The sequence below is a fragment of the Corapipo altera genome, unplaced genomic scaffold, assembly GCF_003945725.1.
Source record: "Corapipo altera isolate COAL_440 unplaced genomic scaffold, ASM394572v1 50, whole genome shotgun sequence".
NCBI classification, from domain to species: Eukaryota; Metazoa; Chordata; class Aves; order Passeriformes; family Pipridae; genus Corapipo; species Corapipo altera.
This window is the reverse complement of record NW_020884889.1, coordinates 7,335,870-7,351,159: the sequence shown is the minus strand read 5'-3', so window position 1 is coordinate 7,351,159 and position 15,290 is coordinate 7,335,870. Positions and strand designations below refer to the sequence as shown.

General features: G+C 39.0%; 1 long non-coding RNA gene across 1 annotated transcript; it reads right to left on the bottom strand.

Moving 5' to 3' along the window:
• Positions 1-1,225: 1,225 nt before the first annotated feature.
• Positions 1,226-4,653, bottom strand: LOC113947595. Its single transcript, XR_003527816.1, has 3 exons — positions 4,544-4,653; positions 2,821-2,910; positions 1,226-1,325 (listed from the first exon to the last, which is right to left on the bottom strand). It is a non-coding gene; the product is annotated as an uncharacterized LOC113947595 (long non-coding RNA).
• Between the last annotated feature and the right edge of the window lie 10,637 nt (positions 4,654-15,290).

Genomic DNA, 15,290 nt, shown 5'->3' with positions numbered 1-15,290 from the left:
GAGTTATCTTTTTGTAATGTGATGTTTACAGGTTTTGTCAGGTATTTCCCATTCTGAGCACGTTGTGTTTCACCTTAAAGTTACCATCTATCAATTAGAGTATTGAACGGTGATGGAAGGCAAAATCTGAGAACAGGATTTTCAAGAAATGCCCTTGGTGCACTGAAGCTATAGAGGACCACAGAGATTATGCTGATTCCCAACCCCAAGGAGGGAGGATGTCAAGGCTGTGCAGTTATATCTGTCTGGACAAGGCTACATGTTTTCCCCCATGTTACAATTACATCCCAACTGTCTATGGCAGTGACTGTGCATGATGGAGACAGATCAGAGCACTTAGCAACTGTAGGCAGGAGCTGCATGAAATGTGGTTAAGTCAGAGCATAAGTAACAATATGGGATCACAGGAAAGTACTTCCTGCAGTGGTGCTGGACACAGCTGATCCTTGTCTAAATTTGCCTTTAATCATGCTCAGCATCAGTCTAATGTTTCCTCTGCTGCTCCTGTTGCCTGAAACAGATGATTTCCACAGAGAACAGCAAGTTTTCCTCGTCATGAACCAGCTGCCTGAAAGCTGGATCGTGTGGGTGGAGTCACCTCTGGAACGGTCACGGTCTGGAAATGAGAAATGTGTACACAGTTTTGACACTGTCCAGTGCCAAAATGTGGATTGGGTAAGTTCTGCATCCCCTATTTACCCTCAGCCACCCCACTAAATTTAGGATCTTCAAAAGGCCTGAGCAAACCAGGCCTTTGAGAATCTCATCTTGAGATGACCAATAGTCATGAAAAATAGGATTGAGTACTCTGTGCTTTCCCAAGTTAGAACAGTTTATTATTCTTATTCCCATTGAATACATTCTTCAGTATGTGTTTGAGGTATTTGTTTTGCTTCTTGCTGCCTTACCCCTAAGCACAGGTGAGTGAATAGTAGGAATGTGTCCCAAAGAGTAGCAGCTGCAAAATGAATTTTTTCTCGCAGTATTTTTCATGGAAAAAAATATTGACACAGTGTTTTCATACTACCATGACTAATATCAAGTGCTGTTCTTGGACATTATTCGAATAGTATAAAATAAAAAAAAAATAAAAAAAGGTGAAGTTCTATTAATACCATATGGAGTCAGATTAGCCCCTGCTGCTCAAGTATTCACAAAGAAGGAAAATCCTTCTATCTTCTCCTACCCAAAGCAATAGCAAAATAGACATAAGCTGTGTGATTACCAGTCTGAGGGTGATGGAATTCAAGGTCATGTTGAATTACTAATCATCTAACCATCACTTGGAACACACAACCACACATACCAGGCCAACTCTGCTTGTGCTACGACAGCATAGTGGTAATAGGGAAGAAAAAGAATTTCTTAAAATACCAATGATTTTTCTGGTGTTCATGCTGTATTTACCCCATATTTTTATGTATAGATTAACTCTAAATTTTCTGGTTTTCTATATTGTATCTTCAAAAACAAAACTCTGCCGCAGTCAGATGGAGGTTTAAGTAGCCACAATTAAATGGTGTGATTCAGTGTTTTTAAATTCTCAAGTGTGATATTGCGGGGCAAGTCTCATGATTTAAATAGAGGAGAAGAACTCAGCCGTAACTGCTCATTTATATCCTGTCTTCACTGCCAGGAAGAAGAAATTATACTCAATAAATTCATGTCTTTGCTTCATCACGGGATCACATGGGGCTGGTGCTTCACTCCCAGATCACCTGACATCCATTGCATAGCTCATCAGCATCATCATTTTTGTTCAGAGGAGCACAGGAACATGTCCTCTACCCACCTGGGCTTTCTGCTAATGCTCAGGGCTGTTAAAGTCTAAGATAAATGAACTCTGACTTTCTGTTCTACCAGGATTTGGACATTAGACATGAGCCTCTTGCTAATGAGGTGTAACCATTTATAGCAGTGGTTTTAAGGGATTCCTGTAGCATCCAGTCCTGCTTAGAGCTGCCCTGGGTTCATCACTTTTCATGCCCACAAAAAAGAGTAAGAATTTGAGTTCCAATTAACAGCTAATATCAAGTACTTGGCCTGATGCCACAGACTTCCTACAGTGTTACAATTCTAGTGTTTTCCAAAATGAAGTTCCTCTTTAAAAATGTATTGCTAGTCCTTCTTGATTGCAAGTGTTAGCTTTGTGTGCATTAAATTACCTGAATGAGCCCCAAGATAGAGGTTGATGATGTTTCTCAAATGAAACAACGTTTTCCAGAATCTGCAGTTTCATCAGAGTTTGGAACATGGGGTTTGGAGGGGTTTTTTTGTTTGGTTGGTTTTGTTTTCTTTTTCCCAAAAAAAGATTTTGGAAAAAAAGCTGGAAGCATTATTTACTTACAAATTCTATTTCAGGCATATCAAAATCATTAATTTCAACCAGAAAAAAAATCGAGTTTTGTCAACCATCCTCATGTATCTGGCTTAGCCTTTTGCAATATATTATAATAATACTTTAGTACAGAAATCAAAATAGGATAAATTGCATAAGTCAGAATCAAATACTTCTGTCCTGTTAAATGAAACAAGTCATCACAGCTTTCTGGGCTTGAATGCATTGTTGCCACACCAGCCCTCTGCCTAAAAGTTAGGGGTTTTACCCTGATACTGAAGAAAGTCCTAGAAATACTAGAATTCCCTAAGAAACTGCAAATTTATTTTATGACCAGCTTTTTAAAAATAATATTTTTGCTGTATTTCCAAATACCCATACTTTTCATTGAAAATGTTATTGAATTGTTGACAATATTGACATTTTTAATTAGTGTCACTAGGTTTCAGAGTAAACAATTAAATTGCTGATAACAAGTCTACCTGGCTGCTCTGCTTATCTGATGGTCCCAAGTGCCTCCAAACTCTGTCAAACTTCAGAGAAACAACAGCCAAAGGGTCTGCTGTGAAAACCTGCAAGATAATGAAATACTGAGATTGTGACTACAGTATTAAAAGATTAAAAAAGCAAAATGAAAGTAAATACAAGTGCAGTATTTACATATTACATCATTCATCTGCATTCAGAGAGATTGTCAGTTTTAAATATATATTAAGCTGCTACACAATTTCCTTTTTACTGGACCAGATTGTGAAAGAACATCTAAATTCTTCCACAAAAATTTATGTTTCTTTCTGCTGCAGAGCACAAAGTGCTTTAATGCAGAGCACACAAATTGTCATGTTCTTGTCTGGGGAACAGTCTTGAAATCATTAGTCAGTTTGCCAGCATAAGGAACATAACACAGAATCTGTGAGATGCATATGGTAACAACTTAGAGTCTTATGACCAATCTGTTTTTTATAGCAGTTTGTGAATATCTTTAAAATAAATTAGATCTATTAATCTATCTGATTTGAAAGGGGTTTTTGTCTCATGTCAATTGTTTCTTGGCAGATTTGGATGTTTTCCATTTTAAACGTATGTGCTGTGATTAGAATACCAGAGTGATAGGGATCATTAAAATAACATTTTTCATCTTAAACTGTTATTGTTGGGTTTGGAACGTATCTGGTTATTTTAATCTGTCCTCCTTAAAGAGAAATAAATTACTTCATTTTCCTGGGAAAGTCCAGTTGGTTTTTGAGAAAGCCCTGTTTTAAGGCTGCCTATGCTGTCTGCTTGGTTCTCATAATGCTTTTCATTCTTGTGTTTTGGTTTGGCAATGTCCATCTCCAGGAAGCCAATTTTGCCTGTGGAAGAAGACTGATGTGTGGCACAGTGCAGGGAAATGTGCACCTTGTCAGAAAGGCCGAGTCCCGCAAGAAAAATTGTTTGTTTAAAAGTGTGTGGCCCAGCTTTCCTTTGCTCTAATTAAAGCATAAATGTCATTGTTCTAAGGTTCTTTAAATTAGGTTTATTAAGGTCTATGCCACATTTTGGAATGCAATTAATGTGTGCCTAAGCTTTCCATTCCCTTTAATATCACAGGGGATGTACTTGATATAATGTTGGTTAATATTTTAACAGAAGCTACAGAAACTGAGATTAGGCAAGTTTGTTATAAATTAAAAGCTGAATAGAACTCAGTGAATCAATCTTTTTTCTGGCAAGAGTAATTTCTTCTGCATTTTATATTCCTTCTGAATATAACTCACATTTCAGAATCCTACTCCCTGGCATCAAGGATTTATACACAGTTCACCCAGTTTATGGGCAAGATAATTTTTGTCAGTAATTACATGAACACAAGGGTCGTGGGAGGTTATTTAAATTATACAGATGTCACACAGATGTAGATGAATGCCCAGATTCTGCTTTCATGGTGTGGGTTGGACTGTCAGCTGAGCACTGGACTCAAGGTATTACTCTGAATACGAGGTGTAAGTGCTGAAGCAGAAGAAATGGGATGCAGAAAATTGCTTAGATTGGTCATTTTAGAGGACTAACTAAGAAGACTTCATAGACTAGTTTTAAAGAAGGTTAATGCAAGTGCTTGCAGGATCACATGCCCTGAAATATTTTCATTAAAAATAAAATGTAAGGATGAATGCCCAGCTGCAGCATGACAGGCTGGGGTATGGCTCTTCCAGAGTTCACACTCACCTGTGGACAGCAGCAGGATGGAAATGGAGTTCCTAGAAGCACTAGCCTCCAAGTCCCTCAGTCATGCAAACAAGTAGATCTGCAGGATCAGTTGCTTTGGACCTCCGGGAGTTCTGAGAGAACCAAATTGTCCCACAGGTACCTATGACATCAGTTTTTCACTGTCAACATGGTGCTTGAGTACTTGCAAAGCTTTAAGTCAAGAGGAAGCAAAGAACAGGCAAGGTATGGGACTGATGCACCATGTAAAAAACCTTGCCATTTAAGATTACTTTTATTAAAAAAGTTTTACAACTATGAGGATCTCACATTGCACATCTTAAAGCATCTTCTCTACCTCATGTTAGTGTTGAATGGAATTCTGCAGTTCTTGCATAATGAGCAAGTGCTCATTAGTGCAAGAGGTGTAAAGAAGTGTGCAGATGTGAGACCTTTCTCATTGCAAGGAATGAGTATTAATGAGCAGTAAAATGAGAGGTGCTGAATATCATTTAAATCACCAAGAGAGCAACTCTAGATAGTGCACAAGACTTGTGCTGAATGAGCCACAGAAAAAGCACCAAAACTGAACAAAACATTTAAAAAAGCATAATGTAACTTAACTGTTAAGCTTATTTGCTTCAATAATTTTGCATCTCTGTTCCAACACCATTAACACCCACAGTATATTTGGCTGCTAAATGTGCTGCAGTGAAGTATTCTACCTATCAAGACTTGCGTTTTGCATTCTTCATTTCCATTAAAGACACTGCTTGCAGCTAGGAAGACATTTGGGCTTCAAAGTCTGACTGATACAAGTAACCTTTAGCTTCACAGAGCCCAGGTCACAGAGGCAGAGCAGCAGAGGAGGATGGAGTTGCCCCTCTTACCTAAAAGTTTACGTGTCTGTCAAAGTAGTTGCAGAGCTTAGGACAATGTAATTAATTTTCCTCTGAGTCTGCTCCGTTTATGAGTAACAGACTGATGTAAGAAATAAGGTCTAGATTAATTTATTGTCAATAATAATTTTTCAGTAGCTGCTGTCCATGAATCCAGTTTCCCTGCAGAGAAAGAATTATTTAATACCATCTAGACAAATAAGAATCTTAACTTTGGATATACAGAACATCTCAAAACCAATTCATATGAGGGAAACCATCATTTGGATGGAAATAGGAAATCTGAGAAGCAGATGAAGCCCCTAAGATGCAAAGGTAAATACAGTAATAAAGATTTCTGACTAATCACTAGTCATATTTGTAATGAAAAAGAGTTTAAGATCCACAAAAGTGAATCCTGGCAATGGTTATCTCACCTCTGATATGTTTCTTAGAGACAACTAATAGCATGTCAGTAAGAGCTTGCTGAACCAGTGATCCCTAAATATGAGGAATGCAGAGACAGTGGTATTGTTGTATCACTGTCTTATCTTTCAAAAGTAAGAAATAATGTCTACCCAGACATGAATTTGGCTGTGACACAGAACAGCACAAAGTCAAAAAATATTTTCTGTAGTTCAGTGGAATTACATTTGACCAGCATTTCCAGAAATGCCTTCTAAAAATCCCCTAATAAACTCAGTGGGTTATGAAGTAATGTTGGATAGCAGACACAGAACAGTGAGAGGTAATAACATACATTGTTGGATTTACTTATTTATGACACAAGATTACTGGAATATGTGCTGGAAGAAGAAATTGCAAGGACAGAGACAGAGATACTGCACTTGTATCCTATGGATCACATTAGAACAATTTGGGGATAAAACAGGGAGCCAGATTGTCAAAACGGTGTAAGTGGATGAAAATTATTTCTTTCTGTGAGTACCTTCTTTGAGAGTGGCTGTCAGAAGACAGAGCAAATACAATTTTACCCTGATGTTCAGTGAGTGTGAGTAGCATTGGATAACTGTGTAAAAAGATATTTTAGAATTTTATTGGAGCTAGGATAACCTTCCCTCTATCCTGCAGTAAAATTATAGATCAAAATGAAGACATTTTTGTTTCGTACCTATCAAGGTGCTATGTTCAGTGAGATACTGTGAAAGCAACATCCTGATCCTACTCATGTACTGTCTCCTGGTAATAGACAATATTGTTCCTCTTGTCAAAATTTGAAATTACATTTACAAGTGGACTGAGAGTCTTAAATACTTTCAGCAAGCTGTTATGAAGTTTCTGATAACTCATCCTACCTATTTAAGCATTACCATTGATTATCTATTCAGTTATTTATTTAACCCTTATCTCTGTCTCCCATGTTCTATGTCACTTTTCAACAAGGCACAGATTTAAAAAAAAATGCATATTTAACCATTATGCATAACTTCCTGTCCTTTATCCAGCTCTAACTGACATCAGTGTCAATGGGAAGACCCCAAATGACGTCAGTCAGAGATGCTGAGGACTTCTGATAATTAAAAATGTTTCTTTATTTATTTGTAATCTCTTTTTTCCCAAGGGAGAAGGTGCTGAGTTCAAACAATTCGTTACATTTGAAAACCAAACATAATGCTTGCTCCTGTTATGCTGAATAAGAGGAGAAAAAAAGCAAGAGAATTCATGGGAAACAGTCAAGAGCTGTAGATGGAGACAAAGCAAAATTGCTGCAGAAAGCCTGAAAATAACTATTCATAGAACACAGTGAACTTCCCTGAAACCAGACATGCTGCTCCCAGTTCTCACACCCCTGAACTGACATCCACTGGTGCTGCAAAAGGCACTGTTCCCATGTCTGCAGCCCCTACACAAATGACTTTATTTGTGAGGAAAAGTCACTGAGGTTTATGGCTGGTTCAGGGCATTTGAATATTAAAATATCACACTCATGAGCGACTCCCAGCCCTACCCACTCACTGAGCACACTGGGCAGGGGGTCAGAGTAGGCTCTCTCTGAGTACCATGCAGAACCAGAACCACTAATACCATCTTTTTTTTAAGTCACCCTTCAAGACTCACTTTTTCCAAGTCCACATGTTTCTTCCAGCAAGGATCCTGGCGAGTAACAAATCAAAGCTGTAAATCTCTGACAATTTAAGACCTGGTCTTCCCATGGCTTTCAGGAGGCTGTCAGTACCTCCATTGTGATGGCAGTTTCTTGGGAGCAGTCCTGAGCCTTCCTTTTCCCTGCCCTGGGCTGAGAACATGGTTGGCCTTTAGCCAAGATGCAGAGAGTTGCTCAGGTGGATGTTAATTTCGAGGAGGCAGATGAACAAGGATAATACATCACCCTGAAAACTCTGTGGCATAGTCTTTCTGATAGACTTTATAATCCCCTGCTGCCCTGAGCAGCACAGCTTTATCTTCAATGGGTACATTAAGCTAGCTCTCTGCAGAGATGGAAAAACCCAAGCTTCTGCATTGCTCAGTACTCCGTGCTAACATCAGTCCGTGGGTGGACCTGGACATTGAGCCCACATTGGCACAAACTGGGGCAGATGTGTGCCTGTAACACAACATCCATTTTATTGAGGAGAGAGAGAATGGACCCAACTACACCATAAGGTCTGTAGCCTACTGCACAGCAAACTGGATAGAAGCATATTCAGGGGTTTGTTTTCCAGCTGCACATACTCCAACATGGAAGTCACTCTAATGGTCCCTGTTCTGCTGTGGGCTAAGGCTCTGGTACTGCAGAGGGATTTCCTCTCAGAAAAAGTAGTATTTTCCTGAAGATCTGAACAAGAAATTCCAAATTCAAAAGCAATAATTCTGTACTTAGGTGAATGCCACTTGGATGAGCTGTCGTTATTGTTTTATAGCAAATATTTCTGTAGCATGTGGTGGCCAGCTCACTGAAACATGAAGATAATGACAATCCTTGCTCCATGGAGCCTTCAGCTGACGAGCCGTAACAGATAGACAACACAGATCTGTGGGATGGGGTGGGAAGCAGGCACAATGAAATTTCAAAAAAATCTCAAACAAACCCCAGCCAGAGAAACAGCTTCCAAAATATTTATTAAGGTTTTCAAGGCTTCAAAGAGAAAAGAGTCATTCCAAACATAAACTCTCATCCCACGTAGACAGTGCTTGTACTTACATGCTATTGTCTCAACAAGCTTCTGTTTTCAGTATAAAACCTTCCTGGTTTTGAATATAATTGCCAGGAGAGTTTGGAGATGTGATGTTAACTGCAGAGAAGTGCTGCATGTGGATGATCATGATTTACCAAAGGGCTGAGTATGGCTTGTCTTAACCTGTATTGCTCAGGAGCAGTGTTAGAGGAAAGAAAGAAAAAGAGGAAAAAAAGGAAGGGAAAGCAAAATATGTCACAATCATGTTCAAACAAAATGTGTTTTTCAGGAAAGTTCAACCTAAAGGCACTTACTTTCCAGACAGTTTGAATGAAATATATTATTTCATTTAGGATTTAAGCATATCTTGAAGACTTTTCTTTTTCCACCAGCCAATAATGGACAGAAACACCAGCTATTACTGGAGCTGGTAAGTATGTGGTAACTTGATGAACATTACTTGCTGAACAAAGACATTAGCACTCTACAGATCCTTTTAAGTAGAGCTGACAAGAAATGTCTCCACTGCATAGAAAGTACAGTCTGGCTAATGCAGGGAAATATTAGCACAGAAAAAGGTGAATTCTAAACTAGAAGGGAATATCAGCTCCAAAATGCAGTTTTAGTTTGCCCTCTTCCTCGTCCACTGAAAACCAAAGTCTATCAGAAGACATTATCAGTGCAAATCCTTATGGTAATCAGATATCTCTAGTTACAATATGCCCAGGTGCACCAGGACTTACTTCCACCTGCTGCTGAAATAAGCCCTGTGCAGGGGTGAGTTTCAGCCCACATTTTCCCAGTCAGTTCAGTTATCTCCATCATTGGGCTCAGCTGCATTCCCTTCCTTTTTCAGAGTCTTCCTCTCATCCCCAGGCAATTGCTCACAGCTCATCCCTCCTTTCTAGTTCCAATGCAGTCCTTTTAAGATTCATATTCTTTTTGATCTCCAGGCTCTCAGACTTGGCAAGCCAGCTGTGTAACTGCCCGGGGCCTGCAAAATAGCATTTTCCTGACTGATTATTGAGTTATTGTTATTTTTAACTCCCTTGAAGTTGTTTACCCCAGGTATCATGTCTTGATCACTGTTCTGTTGACCATTGGTTTCCATCTTCTCCCAGACTAAACAGCTTTCTTGGACTTAACTCTATAAATAATCTTCACATGCACAGGCTGAAGCATATAAACTCTTCATGAAAACAGTACACTTAATTCCCCTGGTTCTCCAAACCACAGGAGTTAAGATCAGTTATCTAGAACATTATACAAACAATTCCCAGATTTATGGGTTAGATCAGTGGTGGTAAAGGCTTCTGTGCCACAGTGTGTCCAGCTCTTGAATTTGCTTTCCTTCATAGGTCTTCTCAGCTATTCACATGAATAGGGAGGTGAGGGAGTAGATGAGTTGTCCTGAGGTATTGTATAAACAAGCATCTTCCTTCCAAAAATTCCTAGCAGCCAGAGCTTTCATGCCTGGTATATTCACTCGCTAAGATTGTCCCTTTGTTTAATATTTTCTAGTTATCTTTCTTTTCTTGTCCCCTCCAACTCATATTTTCATACCATTTCTTTTTATAAACCATTTTGTACTAAGAATATTTTTCCACTATAGCCTGAGGTTTCTTACTTTTTTTGATTCCTTTTAAAAAATGGTGGGAACTGAATAAAAGAGAAGCCTTCTAGCAGAAAATGGAAAAATATTTTTCGAGACTTCCTAAAATATACTATTTGTGGATAGAGCAATGCACTGAAAACAGAAAACACTGCATCTTACTTCTTTGCCTAATTCCACACTTGTGCTACTTACAGTAAAAATGACATATACTTAAAAGAAAATAAGAAATTCTTATGCTTAAGAAAATAGGCATAAGTACCTGGAAGAGGAAAGGTAACTCACAAATGCATTTCCAGTTTTCTGGGAAAATTTAGCTTTTGTCAGTGTGCATGTCAGATTTAGCAGCTGTCATGTACCAACAGCAAAGTTGGATGTTGAACACCTAGGGCACAATGCTACAGAAAGCTGCAGTGGGAACAAAAGAGGAGATAGGGCTGCAACAGCTGTCAGCAATTCTATTCTGTTCAGGCCCACGTAACACTCTATTAAAATCTTTTATGTCTTTTGCAACCTTGAATATGCCTGTGTCCTCAGTCACTGCTAACAAGGTGAAACATTAAGAGAAGGCCTTCCTAAAGTAGCCTGGATCCATCCAGTGTCAACTTCCGCTGAAGTCTGGGGCTCTCCTCATACTTGGTGCAAGGGTAACAGTTTTCTTCTGATTTAGCATTGAGGTGGAATTGCAACAGCAGGAGGTTTTGTGGTACTTTGTAAGAAACTTTTGGAGCCACTGCAAAATCCACCCAGACAAAACATCCAACTGCTGGATAAAATGCAGTATCCCGTTGCAGAATTAGGAAATGTTCCTTTGCAATGCAGGAAAACCATTCAACATGCTGGTATTTATAAACAGCCACACGTTGCAGTCATGAGCTTCTGGAGAACACGTTCTTTCCAAGAAGAATGTCATTGTTAATCCACTGAAGAGTGAGTGGGTGAGTGCGAGACAGTGTGAACTTGTGAGCACAGCGGCAGTAGGAGGAATGAAGTGTGGCTGTCCTGTGGCAGAAGGAATGAAACGTGGCTCTCTTGATGCAAAAGATGTGGATGAGAACTACAGCACTTACAGAGCTTCAGGACCATATCTGTGCACTGATGCTATGGTAGGGAAAAGTCTTCTTCCAGCCTTTGAAGGCTTTCCCTCGAGCAACATTTGGCATAGGATGTGGAAATGGATTTTGGGATACCCTTGAGGAAAAGTCAGTCCTATGTCTTCAGATTATCCCGGACAGTGGGACTCATTGAGAGGAATTAATTCTCTTTTCCCCTGGCAGTTGATGAAAAAAATCCATCGGTGTGGAATGAGTAGCAGAAAGAAAGAAAAGTTGTTATTACTGGTGTGAAAGGCTCTTCAGAATATGTCAGAATGAACTCTGATTCCCTTTTTAGCTGAATAGTGAATGAGAAAGTCTGCAAAGGGATTTCCATGAAAATTTCCATCAGTTGGGCTGGCAACACTCTCACACTCAACTGAGATAGGGCTCATTTTTTTCCCTGTATTTTCTTTATACTGACATATTTAGCAGGACTAAATAAATAACAAATGCTAATTATATTTTCAAATGTCAAAAGAAGTTGCAGGTCACTATAAAACCAAAAGCTCAAAACCCTAGAAGGCATTGTGTTACAATAACAAGGCTGAGATCTAGAAGGGTTGTTTTCTGGTCTTTCAATTTGTGGCAGAGATCTAAAATCTATTTTAGTAAAGGACAGATAATCCTAATATGACCAAAAATTAAAAGAAATTTGTTCAGTACTGAGCCATTCACAGACGTTTGGTAATAAAACAGCAAACAACTCGTCATTCTTAATGTTATTCTTCTCTAGGGAACTGAGCTTTTTGTTTGCTGTAATGAACTGTTATAATTGAGCTCAGTTTTACTGGAGTAGAGCTTTTTGCCTTAACAGCTGAGAAACAGAGATTTATTTTGATTAAAAAAGATGCTTGCAGCAGAATAAATGTACAGGCTATGTAACCAGGACCTTCCGTGTATGTAAAAAACCTCCTACATTCAGTTACTTCCACCTTCTATTTTATTTTTCAAGGAAAGGCATTTAATTTTCATTGCTGATATATGCTGGGCATAGAAGATCAGCTGGCAGATATTATAATGAAGTGTTCTTTGTTTACAGAAAAAAATTGTGTTCATGATTTTTTAATAATGTTTGACAGTCTCATCAGAAAGAAATGGAGGTCTCAACTGGAATTGTTGTTCGTCATATGCCCGAGGCCTGAGGTTGATTTATTTTGTCACCAAGCTGAGCTGATTTTATTTGAACTAGTAACTGAAAGTTTTCTTGCATCGTTTGCTATGACAGTGCAATGAGTGAAGTCCTAAAGCATGAGCTGCATCTCTCAGAAAACTCATTATCTTAATGCAGCTTTTCCCTACACTGCCTGGTAATTTTTAAGGCCATAATGTTTTATAAGAAGATACATGTAGTGGATAAATCAAGATCTAGGGGTAACTTTGCTCTTCCCTCTACATCTGGAGCTCTAATCAGAGCTGATCATCTGTGCCAAATCAAGCACTGACTTATAGAACAGACTAATATATAGCAGGTACAAGAGTGAAATAAAAATCCTACTCATGCAGCTTCATCTCAGGCTCACAGTGAGGTCTGTGGTGTGGCTGGATAATAAGCCCACAGGTGCAATTTAACTACCATCTTACCAAGCACATCAGCTAGAAAACCTCAGAGATAATAGTTCTTGTCTAAATTGGGCTTGGCATACTATTTTACAACACCCCTTGGAAATCACAGAGGGTAAGCCTGGAAAATTATTTTTTCTAATGAAAAAAATTCTAAGCATGCAAGAGCTGCCTTTCATAGGGCCAAAATATGCTCTAGAGAAGGAACGGGACTATGACAGCAAAACAGACATGTCCCACCCAAGGCCCTTCACCTCTCAGCTCACTAACTCAAGGCCAGTTCCTGGCTTCATTGCTCCTCCAGAAAGGGCAATTCCAAAACAACCAGTCAGTTTGGGGGTTATGATTTCTCCATTTGGATCCTAGGTATGCTTTTTACATCAGCAAAGGAAATCTGGGGTCTTGAGGACTGGTTATCATTTGTATAGTGTTTGGTCCTAAACATCAATCAAAACCTCAGGAGGGGACTGTGTGCAGGTGGGAATTTCTTCTCCTTTGTGATGAAGACCAGGTGTGTAAAAACATGAACACAAATCTTTTTTGAAGGTAATTTTGAATGGAGACAAAGAACATTTTCCAATAGACATCAATTTATATGACTAATGTCACATTCTCACCACTTCTTAAGGAATGTTATCTATGTACAAAAGGGAATCGTAACATCTCTCAGACATTTTCAATCTTTTCTTAATCCACACCCTAGCAAATAATTCTTTTCTTCCTCACTTCATGCTGAGATAAAGGGAGCAACAGTCTGACTTTTAGGGATTTTTTTGAGATGTTTTCAGACCATTTCTCAACTCAACATGCCTATATATATTCCCTTTGGCAATAGGACATACTGGAAGGTTTATATTCTTTGAAGATATTTTCCCTGCAGCTCTCTGAACTGCAGCAAGGTGCCTATTTCCTGCACAGAAACCCCAAAGCACCCACAGCAGGAATGCATGACTTGCTCTTTAACAAAAAAAACCAAAACCAAAACCAAAACCAAACAAAAAACCCCAATTACTTTAATTTGGCATGATGAACCATTTTTTGTTCCAAGTCCATATTTTCATTTCAGTTCTCCCAGTCATAAATGTCTTGTGATGTTGAGTAACAACATAATCTGAAAATTACACCCAGCTGAATGAGATCATTCATAGCTGTTATTCCTCATCTATGACTTACACATTCCAGATATGATGCATATTTTACCTGCATGCTGTTCCAAGGGATACATGCCATGCACAATGGCAAACACTTGAAGGGAGCCAGCTGTAATGTATGATCCTATTACCCACAGTCTTATGATCCATCCTTTAATAACCTATTTTTGGTTGGAGAGTGTTCCCATCTCTTAAGAAGGCCTAACTTGCTGTAATTATTTTTTGATTTAGTTTTGTTCCCTAGACATCTTAATTCACAAGTTTTAAGTTGTTGCTTAATACAAAGCATTAAGTGCAGATTCACACCCACCTATTAACCACTTGATGTATCCAGACATTAGCTAATAAGCTAAAATTCATGTGTTGAAAGAAATTCTAATAGTCTGGGTCTGCCCTCAGACATCATCTGAAATGACAGACGAGTCCTTTCCATCACTGTAACTTTGCATAAGTCCCAGGTCACCAACCTCCAAGAGTAGGAACCACACTCATTTTGACTCAGCTCCACCGAGAGACTGAGCACAGTTTCTGAGAAGTAACAAGATCTCCCTGCTGTCAGGAGGGCTTGTTAACTCTCTGCTCAGCACTCCCAACCCCATCACAGGCAAACTGTAAAGACAGGGAGCAATCCATTTCTTTCCTGGAGCAACTCTGGGCTACAAAAATTACTCACAGGTGCTGCTTCTAAACATTTCTTAGTAGATTCTTTAAAGCATTACTTGCACAAGACCACAACTACCCATGTCAGACAGCCTTGGAGAGCATTATGGACCCACAGAGCCAAATTCCTTTCTCATCCCAGCTCCTGACTAAATTAAGTCAGGAGAACAGTAATGGGACAGCACAGGCACAGTACTTGCCTTTCTCTTTGTAGAAACTGGCTGCATAAAAGACCCATTTTGCTAAATCATTAATTTTCAGCCAGATTACTTTCTCCACTATTGCAATTCTTTTGACCCAACCTTTTGAGTGTTTGACTTCAGCCCTGAAGAGAATAAGAATAAAGATGCACAGATAAGGAGCTCATCAGATCACACACTTCCCCAAAGACACAGGAGAAAGAGAAAAAAATATTTCCCAGAAGATCCCGTTCAACTTTCATTCTCTTGGAGGCTTTTGGGAACTGGCTACATAAAAATAATTTGTTTTATTCCTCTAAATTTTCAATACCAAAGGAGGTTTGATGGGTAGAATTAACAATGTTCAAATGGGAAAGGAACTTCATTATCTCTCACTGCTGCTCAATAAATAACCATCACAGAAGAGCAATAAGAGACCAGTCACCTGTCCTGGCTTTATCTCATAACCTATATCAGAGCTGTGAATTCCCAGC